The sequence below is a fragment of the Salminus brasiliensis genome, chromosome 2 (assembly GCF_030463535.1).
Source record: "Salminus brasiliensis chromosome 2, fSalBra1.hap2, whole genome shotgun sequence".
NCBI lineage: Eukaryota > Metazoa > Chordata > Actinopteri > Characiformes > Bryconidae > Salminus > Salminus brasiliensis.
In genome coordinates this window covers 1,753,834-1,770,467 of record NC_132879.1, presented here as the reverse complement: position 1 = coordinate 1,770,467, position 16,634 = coordinate 1,753,834, and the positions used below count along the sequence as shown (strand labels likewise).

The following is a 16,634-nucleotide window of genomic DNA, read 5'->3' as shown; positions in this document are numbered from 1 at the left end:
CCACCCTTCTTTCTGAAGGCCTCAGAGAGCTCTCTGGATCTGGTCATGGTGATCTTCTTCACCCTCTCACTTCAACCATGAATCAAGACTAAATGTCTGAGGTTTAAATAAGAAAGACTCCTCCAGAATAATCCTCTCCAACCATGTTCTGATCATCTGCAGCTGACTATTTATGTAAAGCTGCTTTGTGACGACAACAGTTGTAAAAAGCGCTATACAAATAAATCTGACTTGACTTGACATGTTCTGTTCTGAAGGAGTCATAAACTTTTTTCTCACAGGAAAATGACATTTCTATTAATTCCATTTTATAAATGGAGTTATGTAATAACTGAAAGTCTCCTCTATTTCTACACTCTATAAAACCGCTCCTCTCCCTTCTCGTTCTCGTGACGAAAACTTGCACCCCACCACCGCCCCTGCTCCTCTTGATGATCCAGTCATACTCAACCTCTACCTGGCAAGGGTAGAGCTCCCATCAGCTCGAAGCCCCCCCAGAACTCCAGCCCAAATTTCTCGAGTTCTCCTCCTTGCCTCAGCTAGCGTGGTCCGCATTCGCAAAATGATGATCTCCAGATGATAAAATATTAAAAAAAGACAATGTTTTTTTTATGGGGTGTCCTTATTTTTTCACAGTATGTAATATTTACAAGTAAAGTTATCAAAGTCAAAAGTGTGTCACCTATATTATACGCAGATGTACACACACATATAAACACACCCCTCTCTCGCTCTCTTTCTCCTTCCCTAAACTGAGTTCTCTGACACGTCGCATCACTGTGTGTCTGACAGATCAGAATGACGGCCTCCATCCCCACTGAGCCTGCGGGTTACGGCATGACTGAGGCATGCATAGCAATGCTGCTTCTGCATTCTGCAGTGTGTATGTGTGTGGGGTGGGGGGGAATAAAATGGGCTAAAAATACCTTCATATTTATCTTATAGTTCATATTTAGAAAAGAGAGTTTTGAGTTAAGGAGAGTGAGAGAGAGACACACAGAGGGAGAAACGCCGCTGTGTGTCCTGGCTGGGTGTGATCTCTGCTAGCACCGTCTCAGACTGACAGACATGCTGTGAATATTTGAGTAGCTCTGTGTGAGAACGGCCGTCTCACACAGGTCAGTGGTTTTAAGACATCTGTTGTTCTAAAACAAACAACAAACAACAAACAACAAACAATACACCGCCTTTACTCAGCAAACATCACCGTCCTCCACCAGACTTCAGCAGTCCCCAACTAACACCAACGTTCTCCACCAAACCCTATCATTCTCCATCAAACACCATAAGCCCCTACAAAAAACCATCATTATCCACCAGACATCATTTCCCAACTCACTCCATAAATCTCCACCAAACACCATCATTCTCCACCAAACACCACCATTCTCCACCAAGCACCATCATTCTCCAACTCACTCCATCATTCTCCACTAACTACCATCATACTCCACCAAGCACCACCATTCTCCAACTCACTCCATCATTCTCCACCAACTACCATCATACTCCACCAAACACCATCATTCTCCAACTCACTCCATAATTCTCTACCAAACACCATCATTCTCCAATTCGCTCCATCATTCTCTACCAAACACCATCATTCTCCACCAAACACCACCATTCTCCACCAAGCACCATCATTCTCCAACTCACTCCATCATTCTCCACCAACTACCATCATACTCCACCAAACACCATCATTCTCCAACTCACTCCATAATTCTCTACCAAACACCATCATTCTCCAATTAGCTCCATCATTCTCTACCAAACACCGACATTCTTTAACTCATTTCATCATTCTCTACCAAACACTATAATTCTCCAACTCACTCCATCATTCTCCACCAAGCACCATCCTTTTCCAACTCGATCCATCATTATCTACCAAACACCATCATTCTCTACCAAACACCATCATTCTCCATCAAACACCATAATTCTCCAACTCACTTCATCATTCTCCACCAAACACCATCATTCTTCAACTCACTCCATCATTCTCCACCAAACACCATCATTCTCTATCAAACCCCATCATTCTCCATCAAGCACCATCATTGTCCAACTCACTCCATCATTCTCCGCCAAACACCACCATTCTCCAACTCACACCATCATTCTTTATTAAACACCACCATTCTCCACCAAACACCATCATTCTTCAACTCACTCCATCATTCTCCACCAAACACCATCATTCTCTATCAAACCCTATCATTCTCCATCAAACACCATAAGCCCCTACTAAACACCATCATTATCCACCAGACATCATTTCCCAACTCACTCCATAAATCTCCACCAAACACCATCATTCTCCACCAAACACCATCATTCTCCACCAAACACCACCATTCTCCACCAAGCACCATCATTCTCCAACTCACTCCATAATTCTCTAACAAAGATCATCATTCTCCAATTCGCTCCATCATTCTCCACCAACTACCATCATACTCCACCAAACATCATCATTCTCCAACTCACTCCATAATTCTCTACCAAACACCATCATTCTCCAATTCGCTCCATCATTCTCTACCAAACACCAACATTCTTCAACTCATTTCATCATTCTCTACCAAACACCATCATTCTCCATCAAACACCATAATTCTCCAACTCACTCCATCATTCTCCACCAAACACCATCATTCTTCAACTCACTCCATCATTCTCCACCAAACACCATCATTCTCTATGAAACCCCATCATTCTCCATCAAACACCATCATTCTCCAACTCACTCCATCATTCTCCGCCAAACACCATCATTCTCCGACTCACTCCATCATTCTCCATCAAACACCATCATTCTCCGACTCACTCCATCATTCTCCATCAAACACCATCATTCTCCGACTCACTCCATCATTCTCCATCAAACACCATCATTCTCCAACTCACACCATCATTCTTTATTAAACACCACTATTCTCCACCAAACACCATCATTCTTCAAATCATCCATTGTTCTCCAGCAAACACCTTAATTCTACAACTCGCTCCATCATTCTCTATCAAACCCCATCATTCTTTATTAAACACCACCATTCTCCATCAAACACCATAATTCTCCAACTCACTCCATCATTCTCCGCCAAACACCTTAATTCTACAACTCGCTCCATCATTCTCCACCAAACACCATCATTCTCCGACTCACTCCATCATTCTCTATCAAACACCATCATTCTACAACTCACTCCATCATTCTCCATCAAACACCATAATTCTACAACTCACTCCATCATTCTCCATCAAACACCATAATTCTCCAACTCACTCCATCATTCTCCATTAAACACCATAATTCTCCAACTCACTCCATCATTCTCCATCAAACAGCATAATTCTCCAACTCACTCCATCATTCTCCATCAAACACCATAATTCTCCAACTCACTCCATCATTCTCCGCCAAACACCTTAATTCTACAACTCGCTCCATCATTCTCCACCAAACACCATCATTCTCCGACTCACTCCATCATTCTCCATCAAACACCATAATTCTCCAACTCACTCCATCATTCTCCATTAAACACCATAATTCTCCAACTCACTCCATCATTCTCCATCAAACACCATAATTCTCCAACTCACTCCATCATTCTCCATCAAACACCATAATTCTCCAACTCACTCCATCATTCTCCGCCAAACACCATAATTCTCCAACTCACTCCATCATTCTCCATCAAACACCATAATTCTCCAACTCACTCCATCATTCTCCATCAAACACCATAATTCTCCAACTCACTCCATCATTCTCCGCCAAACACCATAATTCTCCAACTCACTCCATCATTCTCCGCCAAACACCTTAATTCTACAACTCGCTCCATCATTCTCCGCCAAACACCATCATTCTCCGACTCACTCCATCATTCTCCATCAAACACCATCATTCTCCGACTCACTCCATCATTCTCCATCAAACACCATCATTCTCCGACTCACTCCATCATTCTCCATCAAACACCATAATTCTCCAACTCACAGTTCCCTGAGCTCTCTTGCCTTTGCTGGCTCTCTGGACTGCTCCAGTTCCTGCTCCTCAGGTTGCAGCCTCATTCTCAGTGTTACACTTTTCACTATGAGTGTTGCTATTCTGAGATTTGAAATGAACAGAAAATGTACTTTTACTGATGAGTCATTCCATTCTGTTCCTCATTACGTGCAGACCAAGCTCACAACCTTCTGCTTAAATCCCTGATCCTTTAACATGACTCATCAACGCATCATCACGCTTACATCCAACCTTCTACAGCAATGCTCAGACCAGTCACAGTGAAGAGTCTTCAGAAAAGCATGTTGAACAGAAGAGCTCATGGAGGCCCATCTTCACAAATCTCAGGACTTGCTAATGTCTGAAGGTGTCCACATAGATACTACAGGACACCTTCAGAGGTCTTGTGGAGTCAATGGCTTAAATGGTCAGATCTGTTGTGTCTGGTCATTGTTAAATTACACGTTAAAAAGTGAAAAATAGAAGGTGCACTTATTTCAGTCCATCCCACTGGCGTTCGCACATGGAGTGACCCGAGCTGTCTGAGGGTTCAGTATTACGGGGTAAACCCTGCCAGACTGAGTCAGTTTCATTTCCTTGGCTGAGCATTGCCACGTTACACCCAAAGGTGCAGTAGAAGTTGAGAACATTGGCTGTTAATTCTCTGTTGACCTAATTCTGCACTCCCTGACTGGTCTAGTCTGGTCTCCTTGCCTTTCCCTTCACCGTCTCTGTCCACTTCCTGTGTTCCTTCCCTTTATTTCTCCACTGCGGCACATCCACTCCTCAGCATGTGTGCTGTCCAGGTTTGCTTACTCACCATTCCAACCAGTGCACACACACACCCACACACACACACATACCACACACAAGTGCAGCTCCCATGTCTGGGTCAGCATGTTTTGAGACAGATCCTGCCACACAGATGGAGAAAGCTTGTCTGCTCCGGTGAAGGCCCCCAGGGGCCCAGCAAAGATTGTGTTTTTCTTCTATTTACTGTTTTCAAACAGAGTGCTGCTCAGTCTGGTTCTCAGCTGGTTCTCAGCTGAACTTCATTCAGAATGTTCTAGCTTCTAGATACAGTTGAGTTTGTTGGTGTTTGTTGGAGAATGATGGGTATTGATGGGCTTGCTGAGTTTGTTGGTGTTTGTTGGAGAATGATGGGTATTGATGGGATTGCTGAGTTTGTTGGTGTTTGTTGGAGAATGATAGGTATTGATGGGCTTGCTGAGTTTGTTGGAGATTGATGGGTATTGATGGGCTTGCTGAGTTTGTTGGTGTTTGTTGGAGAATGATGGGTATTGATGGGATTGCTCAGTTTGTTGGAGAATGATGGGTATTGATGGGCTTGCTGAGTTTGTTGGTGTTTGTTGGAGAATGATGGGTATTGATGGGATTGCTCAGTTTGTTGGAGAATGATGGGTATTGATGGGCTTGCTGAGTTTGTTGGTGTTTAGTGTTTCTTGAGTAATGGACACAGTTGGGAAACGTTGGGTATATTCAGATATTGTTGGGTGTTGCTGGTGTTTGATGTTTTCCTTGGTGGTCTTGACTAGTCTGTTAGTGTTTATTGGGTAAAAAATATTTTTTTCTCGATACAAGGGTCATGTTTGGTTTGTTGATTGATGTTGGCTGACATTGGATTTGTTTGGTAACGCGCTAATGTGTTTGTTGGGTTTGTCAGATGATAATGTTCACACATTATGCATTAAGAGTAAGACTGGGTGTAGGTAAAGTTGGGTTTATTGAGTTGAGTTAGTTGGATAAAGTTATTGTTTGATTGGTAAAATTTTGGTGTTTGGGTATAATTTGAGTTTATTGGGTAATGGTGTTCGTTGGAGAAAACGGGTATTGATAGGATTGCTGAGTTTGTTAGTGTTTGTTGGAGAAGATGGGTATTGATGGGCTTGTTGAGTTTGTTGGTGTTTGTTGGAGAATGATGGGTATTGATGGGATTGCTGTTTGTTGGAGAATGATGGGTATTGATGGGATTGCTGTTTGTTGGTGTTTGTTGGAGAATGATGGGTATTGATGGGATTGCTGTTTGTTGGTGTTTGTTGGAGAATGATGGGTATTGATGGGATTGCTGAGTTTGTTGGTGTTTAGTGTTTCTTGCATAAGGGACACAGTTGGTGTTTGATGTTTTCCTTGGTAGTCTTGGCTAGCCTGTTAGTGTTTGTTGAGTATATTTGTCTTCAACAGGGTAAGGTTTGGTTTGTTGATTGATGTTGGGTGACATTCGATTTGTTTGGTAACACAGTAATGCGCTTGTTGGGTAATGTTTTGTCAGATGATAATGTTTACACATTATGCGTTGAGTAAGCCTGTGTTTGTTGAGTAATTCTAAGTAAGGTTGGGTTTATTGGGTTGATTTGGTTGGATAAAGTTGGGCTTGTCTTGTAAAACTAGGAAATGTTGGTGTAAAAAATATTGTTTTGGGTAATATTGGTGTTTGTTTGCAAAATGTTGGTGTTGTGCCCAATAACGGAATTGAGTAAAATTTAGTTTGTTGGGTTTTCTAGAGTAATGATGGTCTTTGACAGGTAAAGTTCAGGTAAAACTGAGTAATGTTGAGTTTTTTGGAATACATTTTTTGTTTGTACTTGTGAAGGTTGTGTTGGTGTTGCTGAAGGCTCAGCTACTCTGGACCTTTCTTGTCATGTAAGCCTCAAGACTCAGCAACAGAGTAATTTCTAGTTTCTAACTAAATGTCCTGAATTTAACCACCACAGCAGTGAGGGACTTTAGGAAAACAGTCCCTGAGCGCAGATGTGGGCTTCAGTTACCGGAAGGCTCTCATTAGTACAGAGAATCATCAGAGGGACGAGCTGTAGCGCTGTAGTGAGCTCTCATCCATCTGCTCTAAATCAGAAGTTTCCACCATTTACTGGCAACCAGACAACCATCGTTCTTGAAGTCCAGTGGTGATGAAGGCAGTTGGAATCATGGTGTCCTGGAGCAGACGATTAGAGGATCGTTAGAGGGGTGTTGTAGATATTCTCACAAGGGTTTGGTGAGCTGAGAGCATTGTGGGAAAAGGGAGGGAAGAAGGAGCAGATTATATCTCCTCGTCTCTCTTCTTAGTCTCTCACGATCTGTCTACTACCTTCTCCTTTCACTCTCTCTCTCTCTCTCTCTCTCTCTCTCTCTCTCTCTCTCTCTCTCATTCTCTCTTCCTCCCCTCTGGGCCGTTACAGTCAGCTGGTTCCCACCACAGCAGCACATGATTCTCTATGATTTTCTCTTATTGTCCGTGTCCTACTTCCCTCTGCCCTGGGGCCAGATTAACCATTGATTTGTACAGGGAGGGGGGGGGGGGGGGGGGGGGGGGAGAGTAATTATAGACAATTGAGATGCTAATGATCTAAAAGCTGCTGGATTGTTTATTGACTTTGATTATTTGATTCTATAAACATAAACAAATTTTTTAGCCCACCTTGAAGGAGATGGTCAGTAAAGCTTTAAAGCAGTCTGATTGTACACAGAACCTTCCATCAAATCCAAGTGATTAAAAAAGCACTCTCGAGAGGGTAGACGCTACATACACTAGTAGTACAGTTGGTGTGGCGCAACAGATAACACCACTACCTCCATGTGGGTTATCATACCATGTGGGAGACTGGGGTTCGATTCCCGGTCTGGGTGACTATAGTACGCTACACCAATAAGGGTCCTTGGGCAAAACTCCTAACGCTACATTGGCCCACCTCTGTAATATGAGTAACCTTGTAAGTCGCTCTGGATAAGAGTGTCAGCTAAATGCCGTAAATGTAAATGTACACTATATGGACTAAAGTATTTGGACACCTGCTCATTAATTGTTTTTTCTGAAATCAAGGGTATTAAAGAGCTGATCCTGCTTTTGTTGGAGTAACTGTCTCTACTGTCCAGTAGGAAGAAGGCTTCCTACTAGATTTTGCAGGAGCACAAGAGCATCAGTAAGGGGAGGATGTTGGATGATGATCACTACCCCTCCTCATCCTCAACTCATACCATGCAAAAGTATTGGATGGTGCACCATCATCATTCCAGTTTAGGTTAAGATTAGGTTTAGGTGTCTTTTGACATTTCTGTAGTTTAAGCTTCGTTACAGTTGGGTTTAATGAGTCAACTCTCAGTTGTGAGTCACCTCTAAGAAGAGTCACTTGTAGCCTTTTCGTCGCCGATTACATTTGCATTTACATGTTTCCTCTGAACATAGCAGTGAGTGGTTTTATAAGACGATCAAAAATCACCAACGTGGAGGTTTTCACTAGGAGATCAGACTCGTCGTGTTGGCTGAGCTGATAACTTTTCAGGTGATGAATCAGCTGCTGCTTATAGCTCCTCCTTGAATGACTTTTATACTGCAGACATTAGAAACTGCACTGTTGTCGCAGTAATTGTCTCCATGTCATGCTGGTTTTGCAGAGTAACTGTGCTGTAAAGTGCATCAGATGGTTCTTCTGAAAGCTCATAAATGATTTCCAACCAGTGACGAATATCCGAGCCGTCTGACATAGTCTGAACTCATGCATCATGAATGTTTGATGTCTATATGACAAAAAGCCTATTCCACCTTCTGTCATCTCTGTGATCTCTGTAATCTCAGAGATATTCACATTTTAAAAGGTAGGAAGGTGTAGTTTAGTATATAATACATGTGGCATGTAATGGAGAAATGGAGAAAATAATCAGCAGATTAATCTATAATGATATAAAATAGTTCAAAAGAGCTCCATTTCACATACAGCTTTATTTATTTATTTATTTTTAGAAGGGAGACATTTTATATGTATACTTTTTGTCAATACTTTAACTATAATAATGTTTTTGTTTAACCAACAACAAAAAAAAAAGATAATATGAAATCAAATAATATGATATTTTTTGAGGCGGTTATCATGCTGTGAAAATCCCATATCGTTGCAACCTATACCATAAGTATTTTTAGACAGATTAAAGAGATTTGTTTACAATACATGATATTTATCACAATACAAAATGCGTTAAGGGGTTAAGCATTGGTGATATACTTGATATGTTTATATTTTGTGTCGATATAATTACAGTGTGTCACAATAAAAACTTAATTATGATACAATAAAATAGTCATATTGTTCCCTAGTCGACTGTCAGATATTAGACTATCAGTTATCAGTAAGTATGTGTCAGTATTTACCTCTACAATCTGCAATTGTATGGAGTATTTGGGTTATATGCACTTATGGTATATATACATATGATATATGTAGTTATGTATAGTTAAGAAATTGTTTAGAAATTGTTAAGCTAAACATAAACAATAAACGTAATAAATGTCATTATCCTTTTGTATTTTTGTCATTTGAAGCTGACAGAATTGTTGAAACTGGTTGTGTTGGGGTGATGAGAGGTGTATAGCTCACTGTTGAAATCAATAACACTTGAGTTTATTGACGTGGAACAATATATCTAACTGAGGCCGCTTCTTCTCAAGTGCTTCAGTACGCCTGCTGTAGTGCTGGACATGGCTCATTTTAAATAGCAGCTAACCTGAAGCTAAAATAGCCACTGCCGTCCCCGCTGACCGCTCCGTTCGATCACATCTAGTTATCTCCCCTGTGACTGACACGGAAACTGACCACATGCTTAAGACAGTTATCGAAGCCTGATTGACAAGACCTGGGGCGTTTTTGGGGTTTATGAGAATATTGAATGATGCTCTGCGGCCTGTGCGATTTATCATACGCCGTTTAGCCATAACATTATACTGATAGGTGAACCACCAGATGTATTTATAGCTGGAAGTCTCATTTGCATATGCATTGTACTTTATACAGCGTTATTTAAACTGTAATTATGTAATTATTTCTGCAGTTTTGTAATTAATTATGTTTATAATACATTTGCTCAGTACAAATTCTTTTTCTTTCAAGATCACCTGTAATAGCGTGCTTTAAAGGCTGTTTTTCTTTTTAGCTCCGAAGTGTGTGTGTGTGTGTGTGTGTGTGTGTGTGTGTGTGTGAATCAGCTACGTCCGGGGCAGCTCTGGGAATAGCCGAGTATTATGGGATGCATGAATAGATCTGGTATTCTGTGCTCACAGCTGGTCGTTAATGGCCACCTTTTAACTCCTGAATGCATCACTTCAACTCCATAAATAGGCAGATGACGTCATGAAGCCGGAGCTCGGAGAATGATGTGAGCTGGAGTGGCCGGAGAAAGTCATCTCTTACAGTCCAAAGCACTCAGTTGCGGAAAATGTACTCCTTAAATCTCCAGGCTCATTCCATCCTGAGGCTTATTTCTCAATGGATGGATGGATGAATGGGTAGCAGTGTTACTTTTGGCAGGTAGTGTTTTAGTTTTGGTCTAGTTTTAGTAATTTTAGTAATATATATATTTTTATCTATAGAATTTCTCAAATATTTAGTGCAATTTTAGTCAGACATTTTTAATTCCTTACCATTGTAGTCATAGTCATATTTATTGATAACTTTCCTAAATGACTGCTTAAAATGTTTGCATTTAATATCGCCTGAGCAGCTTAAACGACGGAAGAAGTATGGACTCTTTGTCCATGTCTTTTAGACACATTTGTCATTTATTGAACTTTAATATGCTGTCAATTTCATGAGTCCATATTTGTCTGATTGAACAGATCCAGTGGATTGTGTACATACAGTATGGTTTCACTTTGACTGAGGGTGTGCATTACTAAGATAAACTCATATGTAGCCCCTTGTCGTCCCTTAGTTTGGTTCTATTCATAATTCAGCTGTTCAGTGTTAGAAATCTTATGAAGGCTGTAGGAATTGCTGTCTCCCTGAACAGCCAAGCTAATGGTGATGGATTACACAGAGGCCTAACATTAAAACCAATCCGACTGAAGTCAGAGTAAACACTGTTAATGTACATTGTGTTCACACCCTGCCTCCATAAGTCTGAGGGGTACTCATGTATGCACATTTCTGAGCATTTCTGTAAAATTAGCACTTGTGTTTTTGTGTTAGATTTGTGTTTTGACACGTCTAGATTTAACACCTTCATAACAAACACCAGATATCTCAAACAGTGCCTGCACTTTAAACACGGTCCCTTTTCTATGGAACAAAAATGGTTCCCTTTGTAGCACCTTTATTTAAGAGTGTAGAAACCTTAGATACACTGACCTGCCAGTTTATCAGAACCCCTGCCTGGTACATTCACTTACTGCCATTTACCAAGTCCACCCACCTTATAGCTTCACTGTACAGGTGTACATCTGTTTATCAGCCCCCTCTCCCCTATTCATCACTGGTGTAAAAATCAAACTGCTGGGCTGGTGTTACACTCTCAGCACACCAGTGATACAGATATGGCAGGTTCTAGAGTACATGCAGTCATCGTTGGCTCAGCGGTCAGGAAGGCCTACAGAGTGGCTGTGCAACACCCTGTGCAAATGAGCCTGCAGGTGGAGCTACAAGGTAGATGTGTCTAGTAATGTGGTCAGTGGCACTGCTAAGCTGAAAATGCGCCCCCGCCCAAATATTGTCTGGTCCACAGCAGTTCTGTGGTCAGGAACTGACCAGTAATGAATGATGCACGGTAGCGCTGATAGTGAAACTGGCATCTGAGGGTAAATCAAATAAATAAAGGAGGAATTTCAGTAAGATCAGCTTCTTGGTTTGACTTGAAACTGCCTTTATCGAGCACAGCATTACTGCAGAGCGGCCTCAGATGAGTGATAATCGATGCCCAGCAGGGCCGGAGAGGCTTTGTGAGAAAAAGGTGACAGCAGGGATTTTTTTAGTAGTTACGGAAATGAACAGATCTGTGGTTATTTCTGATCGATCTCCGTGTGGAGAGAGTATATTCGGTCTCATGAGACCTGCGCACATCTTTTAGCTCGTCTTTTAGCTCGTCCCCAAAGTCCTGCTGAAGACCGCTGTTCCTCGGCTTTAGAAGAAAACGCTGCTGAGACTGCTGTGATGTACAGCTTTTTATAGCTGCAGTCTTGGCAGTGAGCTTTTTTTGTCTTTCAAAGGACTGCGAGTTTCTTCTTTACATGGAATCTTGAATCGCTTATCGGTAATGCCATGTTACAATCACTGAGGAGCAGTCTGGGAAGCAATATAAAGAGCATTCAAGCAGGTCTTTAAATCTAGGCTGAAACTCATCTGATTAGTTTAGCTCTTGGTAATGAATGTTTTCCCTTAGATAAAGTGGACACAGGGAATTAGGGAACAGTACACTGAGATGCTGGAGCTGTCGTCTCGCCGCTTGCCCACGATTACCCATGTTTATGGACGGGGGAGCAGATGGACGCTAGTGTTTCAGGACGCTTCCGTGTCTGTGTTACCTTCTGGCTCTCTCCTTTTAACTAGGCTGTTATAGTCAGACCTGCCTGAGTTGTCAGACACATTCTGATACTGCCCAACATTCTCTGCTCTCCATAAAATCCTCCCAGAACTAACTCTCTCTCTTTACCTTCTCCGAGTAAATGGCCACCCAGCCCGACCTGCTGGAAGACTGACCGCTGAGGTCCTCTCTACCTGCGTCAGACCAGCTTCCACCTACCAGTCCGACCAGAAGGCCTTGACCTGACATTTCAAGAAGCAAACTGAGGAACAGTGTGAGGAGCAGTCTAAGGAGAAGCTTGAGGAGCATTATTGGGGGCAGTTTGAAGAGCAGCCTGAGAAGCAATGTAAGGGGCAGTCTGAGGAGCGGTATGAGGGGTAGTGTGAGGAGCAGACTGCAGGGCAGTCTGAGGGGAAAATTAAGGAGCAAACCGAGGAGCAATTTAAGGAGGAGTTTAATGAGCAGTCTGAGGAGCAGTTTGAGGAGCAGTCTGAAAAGCAGTCTGAGGAGCAATGTGAGGAGCAGTCTAAAGAAATAATGTCATGAGCAGTCTGAGAAGCATCCCGAGGACTAGACTGAAGGGCAGTCTGGAGAGCAATGTGAGGAGCAGTCTATGGAGTGATTTGAGGAACAGTCTTAGGTGCAGTCAGGAGCAGTGTGAGGAGCAGTATGAGGAGAAATATGTCATTATTAATATTTATAAATTTAATACATTACATTTGGTGGGGCGGTATGGGTGAGCCGCACAGCTCAGGCGCCTGAGATTGAGGGTTCAGTCCTCTGCCCGGTCTCTGTCTGTGAGGAGTCTGGGTTTCCTTCGGGTACTCCAGTTCTTCGGGTACACATGGTCGCCTGGCTATGATAAGCTGCCCTGAGGTGTGAATGGACGTGCGGTACACTGCAATGGATTGATGTCCTATCCAGGGGGTATTCCTAGCCTGTACCCAATGATTCTGGGTAAGCTCCGGACACACCAGGAGCCACATTTAAAAGGCCTTTTTCTTCAGGTCCATTTTCCAGTCTAACTGAATTTCTTAGAATTAAACTGTGTCTTTACCTTTAATGTCGCTGGAACAGCACTTAGAGGGGCTAAACTGTGGTAGGCTGAATAGGTGGGGATATGTAAATGTGTTTATATATATATGGACTGTATAAACTGGGAGAGTTAAAGGTACATTCACATTGTGCATCTAAAAAGTGAGAAGATCCTTCCAAGAACTTCAGGAAGCTACAGTTTTACAAGACTCATAATTATCAAGCTTCCCCAAAAGCTCACGGTGTTACAGACCATCTGTTCTCAGCCTCGAGGGTGAGATGGGTGTCTCCAAACAACTAAACCAGCAGCTTATCCGTGGGTAAACATGCTGTTGGATTTTTGAAAATATGACTACGAATAGCCTCTCCACACGCCCCCTAGTGGCCATTCTGAGATTTTATCACTCGTAACAAGTATCTATATTTTATTGATTTTTTATATTTACTCTTTTTTGTCAGAATGGAAGGAACACAGCATAAATATTTCATTGTTTAGAAGAGGTGGAGAGTCTGTACAGTTACACTCTCCTGCTCTTCTAGGACAGAATATGCAAATTCACTCATTGTGCAGAGATTTATACTGTTGTTTTGGTCGTACTGGGGGAGTTTCGGTTCTACTGGGAGGTATTTCGGTTGTGCTGGGTGGAGTTTCGGTTGTACTGGGAGGAGTTTCAGTTGTACTGAGAGGAGTTTCGGTTCTATTGGGAGGTATTTCGGTTGTGCTGGGTGGAGTTTCAGTTGTACTGGGAGGTATTTCGGTTGTGTTGGGAGAGGTATTGGTTGTGCTGGGAGGTATTTTGGTTGTACTGGGAGGAGTTTCAGTTCTACTGGGAGAAATTTCGGTTGTACTGAGAGGAGTTTCAGTTCTACTGGGAGATATTTCGGTTGTACTGGGAGGAGTTTCGGTTCTACTGGGAGGTTTTTCGGTTCTACTGGGAGCAGTTTCAGTTGTACTGAGAGGAGTTTTGGTTCTACTGGGAGGTATTTCAGTTCTAATGGGAGGTATTTCAGTTCTACTGGGAGGTATTTCAGTTCTAATGGGAGGTATTTCGGTTGTAGAACGTTCCTTGGAGTGACAGATGTGTCCCACCCCTGTCTCCCAGAACAAGTGTGTCTCAGGCTGCCTTCAGTGAGCTCACAGCGCAGAAGCAGAGCGGATTTTCCCCCTGGATTCCCAATTTGTTCCATGAAATTACAGAACCGGAGCTCAGCTCTGTTTGCTCTGATTGTTGTTCAGATGCACCAAAGCTACTACGACCCTCCTTAACCCCCGAGCTGCTGCTGTGAGAGAGTCAGTGGTGACATTTACAAGAAGAAAAATCATGTTTTGAACAGTCCAGAACTGAGTCCAGCACGCCTAACTAGCCGCACTGATGTTAGCTCACTGCCTAACAGATAGGGTTGCAAAGTGGTGGAAATTTTCAGATAAATTTCCAGTAAATTACTGGTAACTTTTACATGGGAACTTTAGCTCGGGAACTTTACAAATGTAAACTGTCCATGGAAATTTGAGAATTTATGGAAATTTATTGGAATTAATAGGAAATATTGGCTAATTTAAAGGAACTATATCATACACTATCATCAATGTACAACGCAGACATAAAGGGATAACAATACAAATAAATTTACTACAGAAATAAACGGGTAATTATGCGAATGAACTGGAACTAATGGGAATAAAATGGGAATATTCAAAGCTAAAGGTGAGTAATGTACAAATAGTTGGTAGAAAATATATTACAGCATAATCTTGGCTAAAATAATTAGATATGATACCAAAACAGCTGAATAGCAAAGCTGAATCCCAGGCACATGGCACATTACACACTGAAGGGCTATTGAGACCACGCCCCCTGCATCCACTGTTCATTCCTCCATCACATGTACAGCACATGACCAGATGATTTCTAGAAACTCACCACTACCGAAAGCACACGCTTGGACCAAACGACTACTTAAAGTCAGGTAATAAAACTTTGACAAAGTTTATATTATTATTAACAGTAATATTACTGAAACATTAAAGCAGCTGTTAAATCCAGGTGTAATCTCACAGTTGCTATCTAGTCAATCAGAAAAGCCTAATGAGCTAGCATAGGCTAGCTTCCTATATTGTTTGCCTCAACAGGTTTCTGTAACCAAGAATGAATAGTTATTAATTATTTATTATTAACATCAAATAATGTTTATTTTCCCACAAGCTAGTGGTGAGTGTCAGGTTTCTAGAAACCATCTGGTCATGTGCTGTACATGTGATGGAGGAATGGACAGTGGATGCAGGGGGCGTGGTCTCAATAGCCCTTCAGTGTGTAATGTGCCTGGGATTGAGGAGCAGCTTTGCTATTCAGCTGTTTTGATATCATATCTAATTATTTTATCCAAGATTATGCTTTAGTATATTTTTTACATACTATATGTAAGGTTCTCACCTTTAGCTTTGAATATTCTCATTTTATTCCCATTAATTCCAGTTCATTCCCATAATTATTTGTTTATTCCTGTTAATTCCCATGGTAAATTTCTCAACTTTCAAAATTCCCAGAATATTGCAGATTGTGAAAGGCTATTTTACGCTGACACCACACTATCAGCCGTAATAGTGTGGTTAACTAGCTAGTTGTCTGACAGTTCATCTGCAACTGCAACTCCTCCATGTAATGAACAGAAAGGGAACCATGCAGGTCCTGCAGACGACTGGCCTCCTCCAGCTAAAGCTGTCAATCACTTTAATTCCTAGGTGTAGCCCCGCCTTCTTACGATAGATCTTTATTGGCTTTATTGAGTGAATATTAGCACAGGAAAAACTAACTGCTGAAATTTGGAGACACTGAAGTTGGAACAACGGTTCAAAAATTCAATTATATGAATTTTGTCATTGAAACATAAGCCAACATATTCTGCATTTTGCAAATCATGATGCCCCTAATCTAACAATGTAATATTCAACATGTATTATGGCTTAAAGCTCCGTTCCCTCAGACTGATGGTGGTGAATCTGTTGGAATTAGATGGATCTTTATGTCTGTGTGTGTACTCCACACTGATACTGAATCAGTGATGTTTGTGCCAATAGAGACACTGCCTATTCCCCATCATTATCCTCCACATCCCACACACACGCTGTATTTAGATCAGCAGCAGCTGGAGCTGTGTGTGTGTGTGTGTGTGTGTGTGTGTGTGTGAAAGCGTTCTGCTGTCAGAGAGAGTGGCAGGCTGAAGGAGCTGGAGGAAAACCATCCACGCTCGCTTTTAGAACGCAGACGGGGTGTAT

General features: G+C 41.9%; 2 protein-coding genes across 4 annotated transcripts in view; both read left to right on the top strand.

Moving 5' to 3' along the window:
• Nucleotides 1–16,634, top strand: part of ppfia2 (PTPRF interacting protein alpha 2) — a 206,791-nt gene that overhangs the window by 27,267 nt on the left and 162,890 nt on the right. The gene's annotated exons all lie outside the window — the stretch shown is intronic.
• rps16 (ribosomal protein S16) overlaps nucleotides 4,560–16,634 on the top strand; it is a 329,498-nt gene continuing 317,423 nt past the window's right edge. Inside the window, exon 1 of the mRNA XM_072674102.1 lies at nucleotides 4,560–4,572. The gene's annotated coding sequence lies outside the window, so the exon portion shown is untranslated. The remainder of the gene's footprint in view (nucleotides 4,573–16,634) is intronic.